Source organism: Natator depressus, chromosome 1, assembly GCF_965152275.1.
Source record: "Natator depressus isolate rNatDep1 chromosome 1, rNatDep2.hap1, whole genome shotgun sequence".
Lineage (NCBI taxonomy): Eukaryota > Metazoa > Chordata > Testudines > Cheloniidae > Natator > Natator depressus.
In genome coordinates, this window is record NC_134234.1 from 86316315 (window position 1) to 86332418 (window position 16104).

Below are 16104 nucleotides of genomic sequence, written 5' to 3' on the forward strand. Positions count from 1 at the left end.
ACAGTTTAAACTGGAGAATTTGAGAGCAGAATAGCCTCTAGACTGGTAGTCAGAGATTTCAAATTGTAAGTAGGAGTCCCAAATTCAAGTCCCAGCTCCCTTGAATATTTAAATATTTATATAAAGTGGAATTCCTTCAACCGGAAGGACTGAGAGCACCCTCCAGAGTAGTATATAGCCTGGTGGTTAGGATGCTAATCTGGGATGAAGGAAGATTTGAAGTCAAGCACCTGTTCTGGAATGTGGATTCAAATATTCCAGGCTAGTGTCCTAATCACTGAGCTATATTATATTATATTAAACATTATATGAGAGGGAAAATCACATACACTATTTTCTGAAGTTGACCAAAACTAAACATTTTATGCAACCTGAAACAGACTTTTTTGACAAATTCCAAACATTTTAGGAACTAAATCATTTTTTTTTTATTTTTTCAACCAGCTGTCAGTATGTAGTGATACAATAATTTGTCACCTCCCAAACTACCTTCTTGTTCTCCAGATTATCAAATTTCATTATAAATAAAAAGTGTCTAGCCATCATTGTTGCAGAGAAAAATCTTAAAAACACAACCAGAGTTTGAAGCAATAACTCTGAGAAGCTTAAGTCCCATTCAACATAGTGAGGTGTTGACTCAGATGCCCAATGATGATAGTTAATAATGTTGACATGTAAAGTGTCTCACTGGTCATCAACACATGGAAAAAACATGTCAATCTTCATAATTTAGTCAGAGAGAGGCCATTTTAGCACTATGAGAGCATTTATTTATAACATTTATTTCCCCATGATATAAAGAACAAGACAAATCCAAGGAGCCTAGCAGAGCTCAGAGAGCACACACAGTCATATTTTGAACATCAGTACCATCTACCAAGAGTGGGGTCTCCTTCTGGAATAATGAATGAGTGGAGCTCCTCCCCCTCTCCACTTTCAATACAAAACATTTTTATTAAGGGTTTAGAACAGGAAGTAATAATCATGTAAACTCCCTGAAATGTTTCACTGTTCCTGGTAATATGGTGCCCAAAATTATTCAGTATTTCAGATGATTGATAAGCATTTGCAAACACTTATTTTGGGGTGGGGAAAGAGTACAAAGGGATCCTGAGAGATTTGAAATAATGGCAGAACACTACAACATGAGACTCAGATTAGAAAAATGAAGCTTTATGCATCTGGAGGGGAAAACATAATTGTAAAACTGTGTTAGCAAATGGAAGCACAGACCCAGAAAGCACTAATGTTTCAGAAGAACTGGACTAATCACAGAGCAAATTCGACATGGGTTTGTAATGCAATATGCCAACAGAGAGGCATTTTCAGGAGCTTAACATATGAGCATTGAGCTAGAAGGTAACAGTCCCTCTCTTTAAGACTGGCATGATAAAATCTGCAATACTGAATTAATTCTGGGCACCATATTACCAGAAACAGTGACACATTTCAGGGAGTTTGCGGCAAAAAATATTAAGATTATGGAGGAATTGATTGATGGAAAGAGGTTAAAAGACCACATTTGTAGTTTCACAAGATGGTTAAAAGGATGACATGAAAACAGACAACAAAGAGAGGTTTCAAAGAGGGATGGGCTATTACCAGCAGGAGAGTGAGTTTGTATGTGTGTCTGTGTGGGGGGGGTGGGGGGGAAGGGTGAGAAAACCTGGATTTGTGCTGGAAATGGCCTTCCTTGATGATCACTTTAGATAAGCTGTTAGCAGCAGGACAGTGGGGTGGGAGGAAGTTTTGTGTCATGGTCTCTGTGTGTATATAATGTCTTCTGCAGTTTCCACGATATGCTATGCATCCGATGAAGTGAGCTGTAGCTCACGAAAGCTCATGCTCAAATAAACTGGTTAGTCTCTAAGGTGCCACAAGTACTCCTTTTCTTTTTTCTTTTTACGAATACAGACTAACACGGCTGTTACTCTGAAACATGATTCCAGAGTTTATGTTAATGCCTGAAGGGTTTACCTAGTATGGTCCTAGGTTATTTGAATAGGTATAATGGGACCAATACTAAAGTTTTTACCCAAGCAAAATTCACAATGCAGCCAGTGTGACAAAGAAAGTTTAAAAAGAGGAAAACTGACTAGAGCTGGGTGAAATAGTGGGGGAAAATGCATCTACACATCTGTTTTAAGCATCTCATTGTTCGAGCTGATTAAATTCTTCACTCCCCCCTCCCACCAGACATGCAGTTGATCAGTTTTGCTTTTTTAATTCATATTGCTTTCTGTATTCACATTTGAATGCATTTATGCTGATTTTGTATGTTTGGAAGTGAAGGGGCTGAGGGGGAAAGGAGAGTCTGAAATGCATGCAATCTGCTCATGCGTAGGAGCAAGGAAGGGTTGGGGGGATGAATGTGGATATTCAATTATGAGAAAGTTTCATGCCTGGAAATAGATTGCAAATGCAGTAGCATTGAATACGTTTTTTACAGTGTGGTGAGATATGAAGACTGGAGGACATCACCATTTAGGAATGATTGTCCAGCAAGTCTTTTCTAGACTTTTCCAAACTTCAGAGCAGAAGATAGATAGTGTTTACTAAGTGCCCTAAAATATTCAACATACCAATAATCTCTTCGGGTTATAAAAAATTAGGGTACCTAGTGAGGGAACAGAAGCCTCCTATCTGACTTAGATAATCACTAAGACAGTTTCTCTAAAGTGTTTTTCTTCAATGAGATCACCAGAAAATGTGACCTAAAAAAGTTCAAACAGAACTTTATGAACACTTACCAATTACGCACTGTGACACAGTGCTGGGAACCAACAAATGTGCCAGCACTCTAGTCACTTACACAACAATTAATTCCTCCCAGGGTGGATCCAATGGGGGAAGACTAACAAGTAAATTGGCTCATTAACACAAGAGATATTAGAAGGCACAGAAAGGAAGTGTGGGGGAGAGAGGCAGGTTAGGAGAGTCAGAACCTGGGGTGTCACCCTTTTGTACTGACAAATTATAGAAAATCCATGTCTGGTCCATATACAGTTTGTGAAGATACCAGAGATAAATAGGGTTTAACTACAGTTTCTGCAATGCAAAACTGTCTCACAAGTCTCATTTACATTTTCAAAGAATTTTAAATTAATGAATAAAGAAAAACTGGGTGACAGTTTATTTAGACTTCCAAAAGGCCTTTGACGAGGTCCTGTGCTTATAGAAAAATAGTCATGGTGTGAGAGGCAGAGAATTATCATGAATCAAATATTACTTAAGGGATGAGAAGCAAAGATTAGAAATCTATACCCAATTTTCATTATAGAAAAAGATTAACAGCAGATTACCTCATGGTTCTGTACTAGGCTTATGTTTAATATATTTATTAATGATCTGGAAAGGGGTAATGAAGAGTGAGGTAGAAAAATTTGCAGATGATAGAAAGTTATTTAGGTTGGCTAGGATCAGAGAGGATTGTGAAGTATTTTAAAGAGCTCCAAGCAAACTTGGTAAATGGGCAACACAACAGGAATGAAATTCAGTGTTGAAACATGCAAAGTAATGTACATTGGAGGGGGTTAAAAACCCAACCAAAACTACTTCTGTACCTTACAGGATTCTGAATTAAATGCATCAAATCAGGAAAGGGTACTGGATATCCCTGCAGCCCGTGCCACTTCCCTCAGCTCCGATTGGCCAGGAACAGCAAACCATGGCCACTGGGAGCTGTGGGCAGCTGTGCAAATGTAAACAACCTGTCTGGTGGCCCGCCAGTGGATTACCCTGAAGGGCCGCAGGTTGCCCCCCACTGTTGTGGACAGCTCAGTGAAGACCTCTGCACAATGTACAGCTGTAAGATATTTGGATATCTAAGGAATGGGATGCAGAATAATATGGAAAATATTATAATGTCTTTATATAAATCCCTCATATGAAATGTTGTCTGCAGTATTGATCATCCTATACCCTAAAGGATATTGCAGAATTACTAGGGGTTCAGAGAAGGGTAAGAAAAAATATTAGGGAATGGAAATAAGCATATGAAGAGATTGAAAAGATTTGGATTATTTACTTTAGAAGTAGGGGGGCAAGGTAACAATCTATAAAGTGGTGAATGATATAGTGCAGGTAGATCAGGAACTTCTGTTCTCATCCAATAACACAAGAAGAGGACATGCACTGAAATGTAAAGGTGGGAAATTCCAGCCCAACAAAAGGAAATACTTTCTCATACTATGTGATTACACTATGGATCTCATTGCCCCATTAAGTCATTAAAGCCAACAATTTATTAAGATTCAAGCAGGATTGGACATGTATATGGCTATTAAGAATATCAAGAGTTATAATTAACAATAACATGTTTAGAAGGGATATTACACCTCATATTTATGATGCCTGGTCTACCCTTAAAAATTAGACCGACCTAGCTACATCACTCAGGGCTATGGAAAAATTTCACACCATGGTTGCCATACTTATGTCAACCTAACATGCGGTGTAGACACAGGTAGGTCAACAGAAGAATTCTTCCATTGACCTCAATACCACCTGTCAGAGTGGATTAACTATTATTGACAGAAAAAAAGCCCTTCCACTGATGTAGGAAACATCTACACTACGGTGCTGCAGCTGTGTACCTTGAGTTTAGGTCAATCTCTAACTATTACAGACCAGGATGAGAAGAAAGATTTTTGTCAGATTATCCCTTATATGCTTGCTGTGGGGTTCTTACATCTTCCTCTGAAATATTTGGTACTGGTCACTGTCAGAGATAGAATATTAGATAATATGGATTTCAGGTCTGATCCATTAAGGAAATTCCTCCTTTCCTATGATTCTACAAAAAGAGCTGTAACACCTGACTATATTTTCTGCTGCTTCTCTGTTTTTATTTTATATTTGGACCCAAAGTATTTTCCATTTTTATTGTAAAGGTTGTTTGTTTATTTATTGCCCAGTTTCTTTGAACTCTGTTAACCATTTGTTTTGTGTCACCCAACTATGAAATGCCAAAATAAATAAATAACTAAATAAATAAATAATGCAAAAAACCAAACAATGCAAAAAAACTCTCACATAAACAGCTGTCATTTGATTTGTTCCCTCTGGCAGGTAAATAGGTATACTGCTCTATTTGTTATTATTTACATTTGTCCTTAATAGAATGCTCAGCATTAAAAGGCAATGGCTTAAAATGACAAAACCATCTGTGCTGTTTTATGTTCTCGGTGTTGTCTCTCCAGCTGTGATTATCCCAAATACTAAAATTGATCCATTGATAAAATAAATGGAGAGATGGCAAAAAAAGAAGACTTAAAATTAGTGCATCTATTATACTAAAATTAAAATCTGAATTCAGTTTGGCACCTCTGGAAATGATTTTTCAGGTGATTTGGCCTCTCTCTCTAAATCTAGGTAGCTAAACATTGTCATTTGGTCGTTAACATTAATTTTGTCCTCAAAACCCAAACACATTGTGATTTAGCTTTAGTGCTAATCAATACATTTATTAATTTTGCCTGGGAGTAAGGCTTCTTTGAAAATCCCAGCCTGCATCTATTTTGTAGGGTTTACAGCTAGACCATAAAAATGCATTCTTGGCTGAGCTGTTGCATACTGCTCAAGAGTGCTCTGCAAAGTGTTGAGCGTTGACCAGAAATGTACTTAAAATCAGCCACCTTTGTTAGATGCATAACTCTTCCTGCGCCGGTTCTTCTGTGCTGTGTTTCCTGATAGGGATCTCCTGGTGAAACTATATGATACAGACATGGAACAGCACATGTTATATGTATCTGATATATCAGACATTTCAGATGGTTGGTAAGTGTGTAGATATGTTCCAAAACACACAATTCATCTGGTATCTAAAATTTCTTTAAATTGTCACAGTAGTGCATTTATGAGTACTTAGTAATAATAAAAAAGTCATACTGATCTCCTTGGTAGGCAAAATACACAAGTATTATCAAAGGTAAGAAATATCACATGAAAAAAAAAATGTTATCCCAGCCTTTTCTTCTCTCCCCCACTTACAGCAAAGCTCAGTTCAGTGACTAATGATTTTGGGTACTGTACCTCAAATTTTGGGTGCCGAAGTTGGGACCCCTTTAAGAGCCTGGATTTTCAGCAAGTGCTAAACACCACTGTCATAAATATAAAGGGAAAGGTAACCACCTTTCTGTATACAGAACGATAAAATCCCTCCTGGCCAGAGGCAAAACCCTTTCACCTGTAAATGGTTAACAAGCTAAGATAACATCGCTGGCACCTGACCAAAATGACCAATGAGGAGACAAGTTACTTTCAAAGCTGGAGGGGGGCAGGAAACAAAGGGTCTGTCTTTCTGTGTGTTGCTTTTGCCAAGACCAGGTCAGGAATGCTCTTCAGAACTTCTGTTAAGTTAGTAAGTAATCTAGCTAGAAATGCGTTAGATTTCCTTTTGTTTAAATGGCTGGTAAAATAACTGTGCTGAATGGAATGTATATTCCTGGTTTTGTGTCTTTTTGTAATTTAAGGTTTTGCCTAGAGGGATTCTCTATGTTTTGAATCTGATTACCCTGTAAGGTATTTACCATCCAGATTTTACAAAGATGATTGTTTTATCTTTTCTTTAATTAAAATTCTTCTTTTAAGAACTTGATTGTTTTTTCATTATTCTTAAGATCCAAGGGTTTGGGTCTGTGTTCACCTATGCAAATTGGTGAGGATTTTTATCAAGCCTTCCACAGGAAAGGGGGTGTAGGGCTTGGGGGATCTTTTGGGGGGAAGATGTCTCCAAGTGGGCTCTTTCCCTGTTCTTTAACGCGCTTGGTGGTGGCAGTATAGGGTTCAAGGACAAGGCAAAGTTTGTACCTTGAGGAAGTTTTTAACCTAAGCTGGTAAGAATAAGCTTAGGGGGTCTTTCATGCAGGTCTCCACACCTGTATCCTAGAGTTCAGAGTGGGGAAGAAACCTTGACACCCACCCTCTGAAAATCCAACTCCTTTGAAGGATCTTACATGAGGCATGCAAACATCAAGTTCTAGCACATTTGAAAACATGGGGGCTGTTTTATCACTGCCACAGAGGAGTTGCCATAGTAGCTGGATAAATGATGCCATAGCTTACACACATCTCTATAAACTTAAATGAAAATGTATTTCTTTTTTAAAAAATTGCCTGTATCTACAATGAAAAAAAAGGAAGGGGGAAAGAGTTAAATAATTGTACTATTGTGACAAAGACACTAAAAATAGAGGTTTGTTTTTCCTCATGGTCTGGAGCAGAAGATGCAGAGTCGGCTCACTGCTTTGAGTCAAAGGGCTAATGTATTTACATTTTCTTGAAGAAAAATGTGATGTGTTTGCACAGCTGCACTTTACCCTTCTTTATGTGTCATGAAAGTTATTCTGATATTCCTGGGCATCTGCAACTCTACAAAAGATCCTGAAGCAGGTGTTGCTGAAGACTTCGCTATCGTATTTTTGGTCTCTATAAATAAGGATGCTGGTGGAAAGAAAATGCCTGAAGTTACAGTCACAAGCTCCTTAAGGATAGCTCACATTCTTCCTCTCTCAGGGTGCTATAATGACACTCGAAAAACAGTTTTTCTTTTTAAAAAACACAGTCTAATCATTTTATGCCATTTTCATATGAGATGATCTCTCTAGTAAAGATTACACAGGAGGAATCAAAAGAATGCCATTGAAAAGGAAAATCCAGAATTGCCCCATAGAAAATGAGAAAGGTCATAACCCCACTGTGGCATTCATTCTGATTCCTGCAAAATCAGAAATTATAGGGTTGGCAGCTGCTGTAAAGACGCATAAGAATCTGAACAATTTTGGGCATTTTGTATGGAAGCAATTCCTGTGTTCATAATGTGAACACAGCCAACTGTGGGGGTCACTTTCACTTCTGTGAGCTCTCCTTATGCATGTATAATGCCATTAAATATGGTCATACTTTGGAAATAAACATTTTGTGGTGATATTTGAATGAATGGTAAAAAGTCATAACAGACAAGTGACAGAACTACAACTTATTCTATTTAAATTCTTATGACACAGCCACCAGCTGAGCATAGAATCATAGAATCATAGAATATCAGGGTTGGAAGGGACCTCAGGAGGTCATCTAGTCCAACCCCCTGCTCAAAGCAGGACCAATCCCCAATTAAATCATCCCAGCCAGGGCTTTGTCAAGCCTGACCTTAAAAACTTCTAAGGAAGGAGATTCTACCACCTCCCTAGGTAACGCATTCCAGTGTTTCACCACCCTCCTAGTGAAAAAGTTTTTCCTAATATCCAACCTAAACCTCCCCCGCTGCAACTTGAGACCTTTACTCCTTGTCCTGTCATCTTTTATCACTGAGAATAGTCTAGAACCATCCTCTTTGGAACCACCTCTCAGTTAGTTGAAAGCAGCTATCAAATCCCCCCTCATTCTTCTTTTCTGCAGACTAAACAATCCCAGTTCCCTCAGCCTCTCCTCATAAATCATGTGTTCCAATCCCCTAATCATTTTTGTTGCCCTTCGCTGGACTCTCTCCAATTTTTCCACATCCTTCTTGTAGTGTGGGGCCCAAAACTGGACAGAGTACTCCAGATGAGGCCTCACCAATGTCGAATAGAGGGGAACGATCACGTCCCTCGATCTGCTGGCTATGCCCCTACTTATACATCCCAAAATACCATTGGCCTTCTTGGCAACAAGGGCACACTGTTGACTCATATCCAGCTTCTCGTCCACTGTCACCCCTAGGTCCTTTTCCGCAGAACTGCTGCCTAGCCATTCGGTCCCTAGTCTGTAGCGGTGCATTGGATTCTTCCGTCCTAAGTGCAGGACTCTGCACTTATCCTTGTTGAACCTCATCAGATTTCTTTTGGCCCAATCCTCCATTTGTCTAGGTCCCTCTGTATCCTATCCCTACATGCCACCGTATCTACCACTCCTCCTAGTTTAGTATCATCCGCAAATTTGCTGAGAGTGCAATCCACACCATCCTCCAGATCATTTATGAAGATATTGAACAAAACCAGCCCCATGACCGACCCTTGGGGCACTCCACTTGATAGCGGCTGCCAACTAGACATGGAGCCATTGATCACTACCTGTTGAGCCCGACAATCTAGCCAACTTTCTACCCACTTTATAGTGCATTCATTCAGCCCATACCTCTTTAACTTGCTGACAAGAATGTGGGAGACCATGTCAAAAGCTTTGCTAAAGTCATGAAACAATACATCCACTGCTTTCCCTTCATCCACAGAACCAGTAATCTCATCATAGAAGGTGATTAGATTAGTCAGGCATGACCTTCCCTTGATGAATCCATGCTGACTGTTCCTGATCACTTTCCTCTCGTGTAAGTGCTTCAAAATGGATTCCTTGAGGACCTGCTCCATGATTTTTCCGGGGACTGAGGTGAGGCTGACTGGCCTGTAGTCCCAGGATCCTCCTTCTTCCCTTTTTTAAAGATGGGCACTACATTAGCCTTTTTCCAGTCATCTGGGACTTCCCCCGATCGCCATGAGTTTTCAAAGATAATGGCCAATGGCTCTGCAATCACAGCCGCCAACTCCTTTAGCACTCTCGGATGCAACGCATCCGGCCCCATGGACTTGTGCACGTCCAGCTTTTCTAAATAGTCCCTAACCACTTCTGTACTGAAGCACTGGAGTATCTTAAACCATGTCTATCACCATGGTATCTGAGTGATTTGGATTACAAACTACCTGAATCCCCAATTTCAGTGGTATTGAGATCCAAGGTTTTGGTGTAAGCCTCTCTCTACATAATGCCTATAAATATTTTAATTCTTAACATTAGAAAAGCTATTTAGATAAAAGCTGGATATAGACTGTATTAACATGATAGTGCAATGTTATTGTGTATCTACAGTATAATGTACAGAACATATGTACATTGGTATTTTAAATATCTATTCATGAAATTCAATTAACTCATATTAATAACAAATAGTTTCTTTGAACATCTGAAGACTAGATTTCCATCAGCTATGGGGCCAAGTCCTCCTTGTCATACTCAGACAAGTAGTCTCATTGTCTTCTATGATGGGTCCACTTGTATAATTAAGGTGAAGGGATTTGGGTCACAATCTCTCAAAAAATGTCTCATGTTGTTGAAATAAGTGGAATCAGTGGAAGAATGAAATAAGAGGCAGACCCATGAGCTTGAGCTACAAGGGCATTAGGGATTGCACCTTACTCTTTTGTTATAAATTAACTATTTTGATAATACTGATGGGAGGAATCTTTCATATTAAGGGTTACACTGCATCTTTAATTCCTTGTCAGGACTGCTGGCAGCACACACCAGCAGGGCAAATATAGTGCTCTTGGAGATGGTACAGCGTACTCCCCTCTCCCCACCAGCCAGTAGCTGTGGCTGTGTGGGATGAAGTGACTAAGCAGTGACATCACTCTCGTTACAGTATGTATGGTAACACCTATTGTTTCATGTTCTCTGTGTATATAAAATCTCCCCACTGTATTTTCCACTGAATGCATCCGATGAAGTGAGCTGTAGCTCACAAAAGCTTATGCTCAAATAAATTTGTTACTCTCTAAGGTGCCACACGTACTCCTTTTCTTTTTACTGATTTTGAGAAGCTCAGTTTCTGATTGCCCAACTGCACACACTTTAAAAGGGGCCTCGTTTTCAGAGAGTAGCTGCTCAACACATTCTGAAAATCAAGCCCCATTTAAAGTGCTAATATGAGCACCCAAAAATCGGTGCTCCCAAAATTACTAGACATTTTTGAAAATTTGAAACAAAGAGACCTATCTATTGAATATTCCAAAGGGGAATATCGCCTAATACTGGCAAGGAGTTCAGAATCTGACTCATCTGTCAAATTGTAATTGTTTAGATCCACAAAGTAGTACAATGCCAGTAAAAGTTCTTCCTTTAATCTGTGCTGCCACTAGTTCCTCTGTGATTGGTCCTCCATTGGTAAAAATGTTGCTTTAAGTTTTGTCTCACGTTAGCTTTCAACAGCCCTGAAACTCCACAGTCTGCTGCAATCGCCAACGAAATATGGCCCCTGCCATGTAGACTTCCACAGATCTGTCCAGTTCATAGTCTCTTCAGCAGCCATGGGGAATGCTCCTGATTCTGTATAGGTATGTATAAATAACATCAGATGACATAGGGGTTGATCCTAAGCCACTGAAACAAATGGGGAGTTATGCCATTTGCCATTGACTTCAATGGGAGCTGAATCAAGCAAATATTAGACAAATTTCATTCCTAATGTAAGCAGGCATAACTCCACTGAAATGAACACAGTTGCACTTGCTCATAGCCAGGATGAAAATGGCCCCTGGAAATTCACTCATCCATACCCTAATCAGAGGGAGTAAAGACACTTAAGGCTCAACCTCAGTGAAGCACTTAAAATATGCCTAAATTGAAGCAGTAAAGTAGTCCCAGTTATTACAGTGGAACATACACATCAGCATTAACAATAGGTAGTGGGTTTTTTGGAGGTTTTGGACATAAAAGTGGTTTGGGACATAAAAGTGCTCCTGGCCATAGCCCTGTGTGTCAGCTTTCCTCATCTATGCTCTGAGACAGAGCTGTCAGATAAAGAGAGATCAGTCTTTTGAAGCTTATCATTTCACCTTAAAAAAAAAAGGAGTTAAACAGGGAATGCCACCAGCATTATCATTAGATTGTTAGCAAGTAACCCGGTGAATTCAGTGCCTGCTAGTGGGGTAAAAGAAAACTAGCAAGTAAAGAAAGATGGTTTGTCTCCTCACCTGGCACCATGCAGAGAAATAACTCCGCCTGTAGGGATGAAGCAAGTCCTGATGTCTAAATACCTGGAGTGGGGGAAAAAACTGGCTACTGAGCATAGAGAGCATGATGCAAGAGGTGGAGAGCCTATTTATATTGGTTCTCCCCTCCAACCTCATTATCAGCTCACCAGTCCCATGATTCAGAGACTACAAAACAGCATGGATAGGTCAGCCTGCCACAGAGCCAGCATTCTATACATGCAATTGTAGGTCAACAAGCCATTTCAAGGCTTACTGTGTGACATTGTGGCTATCATCCATTTTACCTTTGAATCCCTATTTGGGACTCTGTGTTTTCGATTCATAGATTCATAGATATTTAGGTCAGAAGGGACGATTATGATCATCTAGTCTGACCTCCTGCACAACGCAGGCCACAGAATTTCACCCACCACTCCTGCGAAAAACCTCTCACCTATGTCTGAGCTACTGAAGTCCTCAAATCGTGGTTTAAAGACTTCAAGGAGCAAAGAATCCTCCAGTATTGACCCGTGCCCCATGCTACAGAGGAAGGCGAAAAACCTCCAGGGCCTCTTCCAATCTGCCCCGGAGGAAAATTCCTTCCCGACCCCAAATATGGCGATCAGCTAACCCCTGAGCATATGGGCAAGATTCATCAGCCAGATACTACAGAAAATTCTTTCCTGGGTAACTCAGATCCCACCCCATCTAATATCTCATCACAGGCCATTGGGCCTATTTACCCTGAATATTTAACTACCAAAACCATGTTATCCCATCATACCATCTCCTCCATAAACTTATCGAGTTTAATCTTAAAGCCAGATAGATCTTTTGCCCCCACTGCTTCCCTTGGAAGGCTATTCCAAAACTTCACTCCTCTGATGGTTAGAAACCTTCGTCTAATTTCAAGTCTAAACTTCCTGGTGGCCAGTTTATATCCATTTGTTCTTGTGTACACATTGGTACTGAGCTTAAATAATTCCTCTCCCTCTCCGGTATTTATCCCTCTGATATATTTATAGAGAGCAATCATATCTCCCCTCAACCTTCTTTTAGTTACGCTAAACAAGCCAAGCTCCTTGAGTCTCCTTTCATAAGACAAGTTTTCAATTCCTCGGATGATCCTAGTAGCCCTTCTCTGTACCTGTTCCAGTTTGAATTCATCCTTCTTAAACATGGGAGACCAGAACTGCACACAGTATTCCAGGTGAGGTCTCACCAGTGCCTTGTATAATGGTACTAAAATCTTCTTATCCCTACTGGAAATACCTCTCCTGATGCATCCCAAGACCGCATTAGCTTTTTTCACGGCCATATCACATTGGCGTCTCATAGTCATCCTATGATCAACCAATACTCCAAGGTCCTTATGATGTGTTCAATGATTTGGAAATTCGCATTGCAGTCATATGAAGAGGACTCTGATTTTCCCCTTGTGCATCAAGTAGACACATCACCCGTGGTTTATTTGGATGTGGTTCAATGGTCCAAAATCTGTGTGGCCCGTCAAGACTTGGAGGGCATCTTGTTGAGTCAGTGGTGATGTCCTTGTTTGGAATGTTGGATGAGATCCAGACACTATGCCATTCCTTGGCCAGATGCTGAGGCATGAGGTGGTTACATATGGTCCAAAGTGGTTTTCATAATGTCAGGTGTTGTTGTCCATAACCAGCTGGATGGGAATCTCCAGGTGGTCTGTGACACTTTTGGGTTCTCTTGCTATGGCTATATCTTGATAGATAGCTGGAGATTTCCTAATACAGAAAACTATGGTAGAGGTGTTGAGTTTTTAAAGTTCCCATGATGATTCACATTGCTTGATTCAGCTGCCTGTCCTCAGGTTGGATATGCTAGCTTCTTGTCCTCACTGGTGCACAGTAATCTGCAACTGAGTATACCAGGTCCAAGGCCAATGCTAGTAGCACCGAGGCAATTGATCCGTGCCTTGCTCCTGCCAACTTTTGGATAATGTTGACACAAGTCTTCATTTTGAAAGCTATTCTCTTGCGGTCACAATAAGTCAGCATGTGGTCAAGGATGACATTGAGATGGATGTTGGCTTTGGTTTATAAAACAGTTTCACCACAGAACTTGACAGTTAGATCGTTTTGCGAGTTTCTGTTGTCAAAGTTGAAAGTAGAGACTACCAATTTGCTTGTATTTGGTCTCAGTTGCCACTTTTGAAAGTACTCCATGATCTTAAGGTCAAATGTAAGGGTCATTTCAAGTTCTTTAAAGCTCTGGGTCAGAGCAGTTAGTCCCAAATCATCAGCATACACAAATTTCTGTTTGATTGTTTCAGTCATATAACTCATGTAGATGTTGAAGAGTGTTGGAAACAGGTACAGAGCTTTATGGAACCCCATTATTCAAAGTGTGCAGGTTTGCTGGTTTGGCCTCTGAAGTATGTGCATACCTTTCAGCAGGTAAGCATGGTGTTCAGCAGCTGGGAATCTACATGCAGGAAATCACTTTTTCCAGTTTCAGTGCAGTCCATCCTTCCAGACTGTATCATATGCCACTGACACTCTAATGAAAGCAGTACCACTCTTGTTTTTCTGTAATCCAGCCTTAGTGTTTGTAGTGAGGGCCCGGAGCTGGTCGCAGCAACTTCTGTGCACTCAAAAAACTATTTGCTCCACAGTGGCCCTGGCCAAGGGATGATGCATAAATGGCAAAAACCTCCAAGGAGCACCAGAAGGCATTGTGCCCCAGCAATATCCCTCCAAGGCAAAATTCCCTCCTGCTTCTCTATTTCGCCAGGATTTGAGTGTAGTAATTTCCCGATTAAGCTATACCAGCAGCAAATTATGACATCTCCTCCCTGATCAGTTCCAAATCAGCTCTGCTGGTCAGTGCATTTGGGGTGGGGGGGACCAATGGTCTGTGAAGCCAACTGGGGAAGGGAAGGAGGGAGGTCAAGCTAGTCTCGCATTTGGAAGTATTGCAAAGACAAAATGAGGACAGAAGTTTGGGCTGCATTATCTTTCTGTGGGAAACTGTGTGTGATACTTTCTCAGAGTGTCCAGGACTGTGGATCACTGTGTTACCCTCCTGCCTCCTGTGTGCGGGAATCTTTCTTGTGGTAGCTGGATATCAACTCCCAGACACTGCCAGCCCTACAGCCACTCAAGCACTCTCCTCTGGGCTCTGCCCCAACTTTGCCTTGCAGGTTAACACTTGATGTACCCCAGTATCCGAATACCTTAGAACGTCCCCCTGTGATGTCCAGCCTCTGTCACTGGACACTCACAGAAATTCCCAGGTTTGCTACTATGTCACTGCATCCCCTATTCTTCACAGAGATATTATTGATATGATTATGGCATAACTGTGACATATTTTATACAGGATAGGTCATGTAAGATATCATTGAAAAGGTTATTTACTGAATATGATTATCCTATTTGTATACATGTGTCATTTTTTTATCTGAAGTTACAAATATTGGCTATTTATCTGTATTACAAATATTGTACACGTGGGGAACGCCCAACAGGCAGAATGCAATCAGCCTAGATGGCTGGCTGGGAAGGGCCATTAGAAGAAACAACAGGCCTTAGAAGAAGTTTATCTCCCAATGGGAAGCCCTCCTGAAGGTGCGACAAACAACTCCGAGTCATGGCTGCAGTGACACTACAGGATTACCTGGTACAGGACTCCATCTTGGAATACCAGTGTTTTTCCAATGAAAGGCATGGGAACCAAGTTTGGAGACAAAGGGTTCCTACCATGTGCAAAAGCTATTTAATGCAGGGTAGTGACATCATCATGGTTCTTCACTGACTCCCTGCCCAAAGAAAACTCTTCGAAACACCTGAGGAACAAGGACTGAACTGGGGAGAAGGGCTGGACCGAGGCCAGAGGGATTTCTAGCCTGTGAAAGGAATACCTGGGGTTTTAAGCTGGAAGCAAGGGAAGCTGCTCCCTTAAGAATTTCTGCAACTGAGTTAAATCATCATTTAGGGTGAGAAGTTGCTACTCCTATCCAATCTCTTTAGTATATTACGTTTAGATTGTGTTTTTGTTTATTTGCAAGGTAATCTGCTTTATTCTGTTTGCTATCCCTTATAATCACTGAAAATATGTCTTTTGTAGTTAATAAACTTATTTTTGCATTGTCACAAACCAGTGTGTGGGAGTGATAACTTGGGGTAAGAAGCTGTTGTATATTTCCTCTCCACATTGTGGGGGGAGGGGGTTGAATTTCATGAGCTTACACTTTACAGTTCCCTGTGCAGCGCAAGATGATATAATTTGGGGTTTACACTCCGGAGGAAGGTGCGTGCCTAAGTGGTTGGGAAGCTCCTTAGCTGAAGCCTTCCCACGCGGAGCTGATCACAGTGCCTGTATGTTTCTGCAGCTGGGTGTTTCCCTA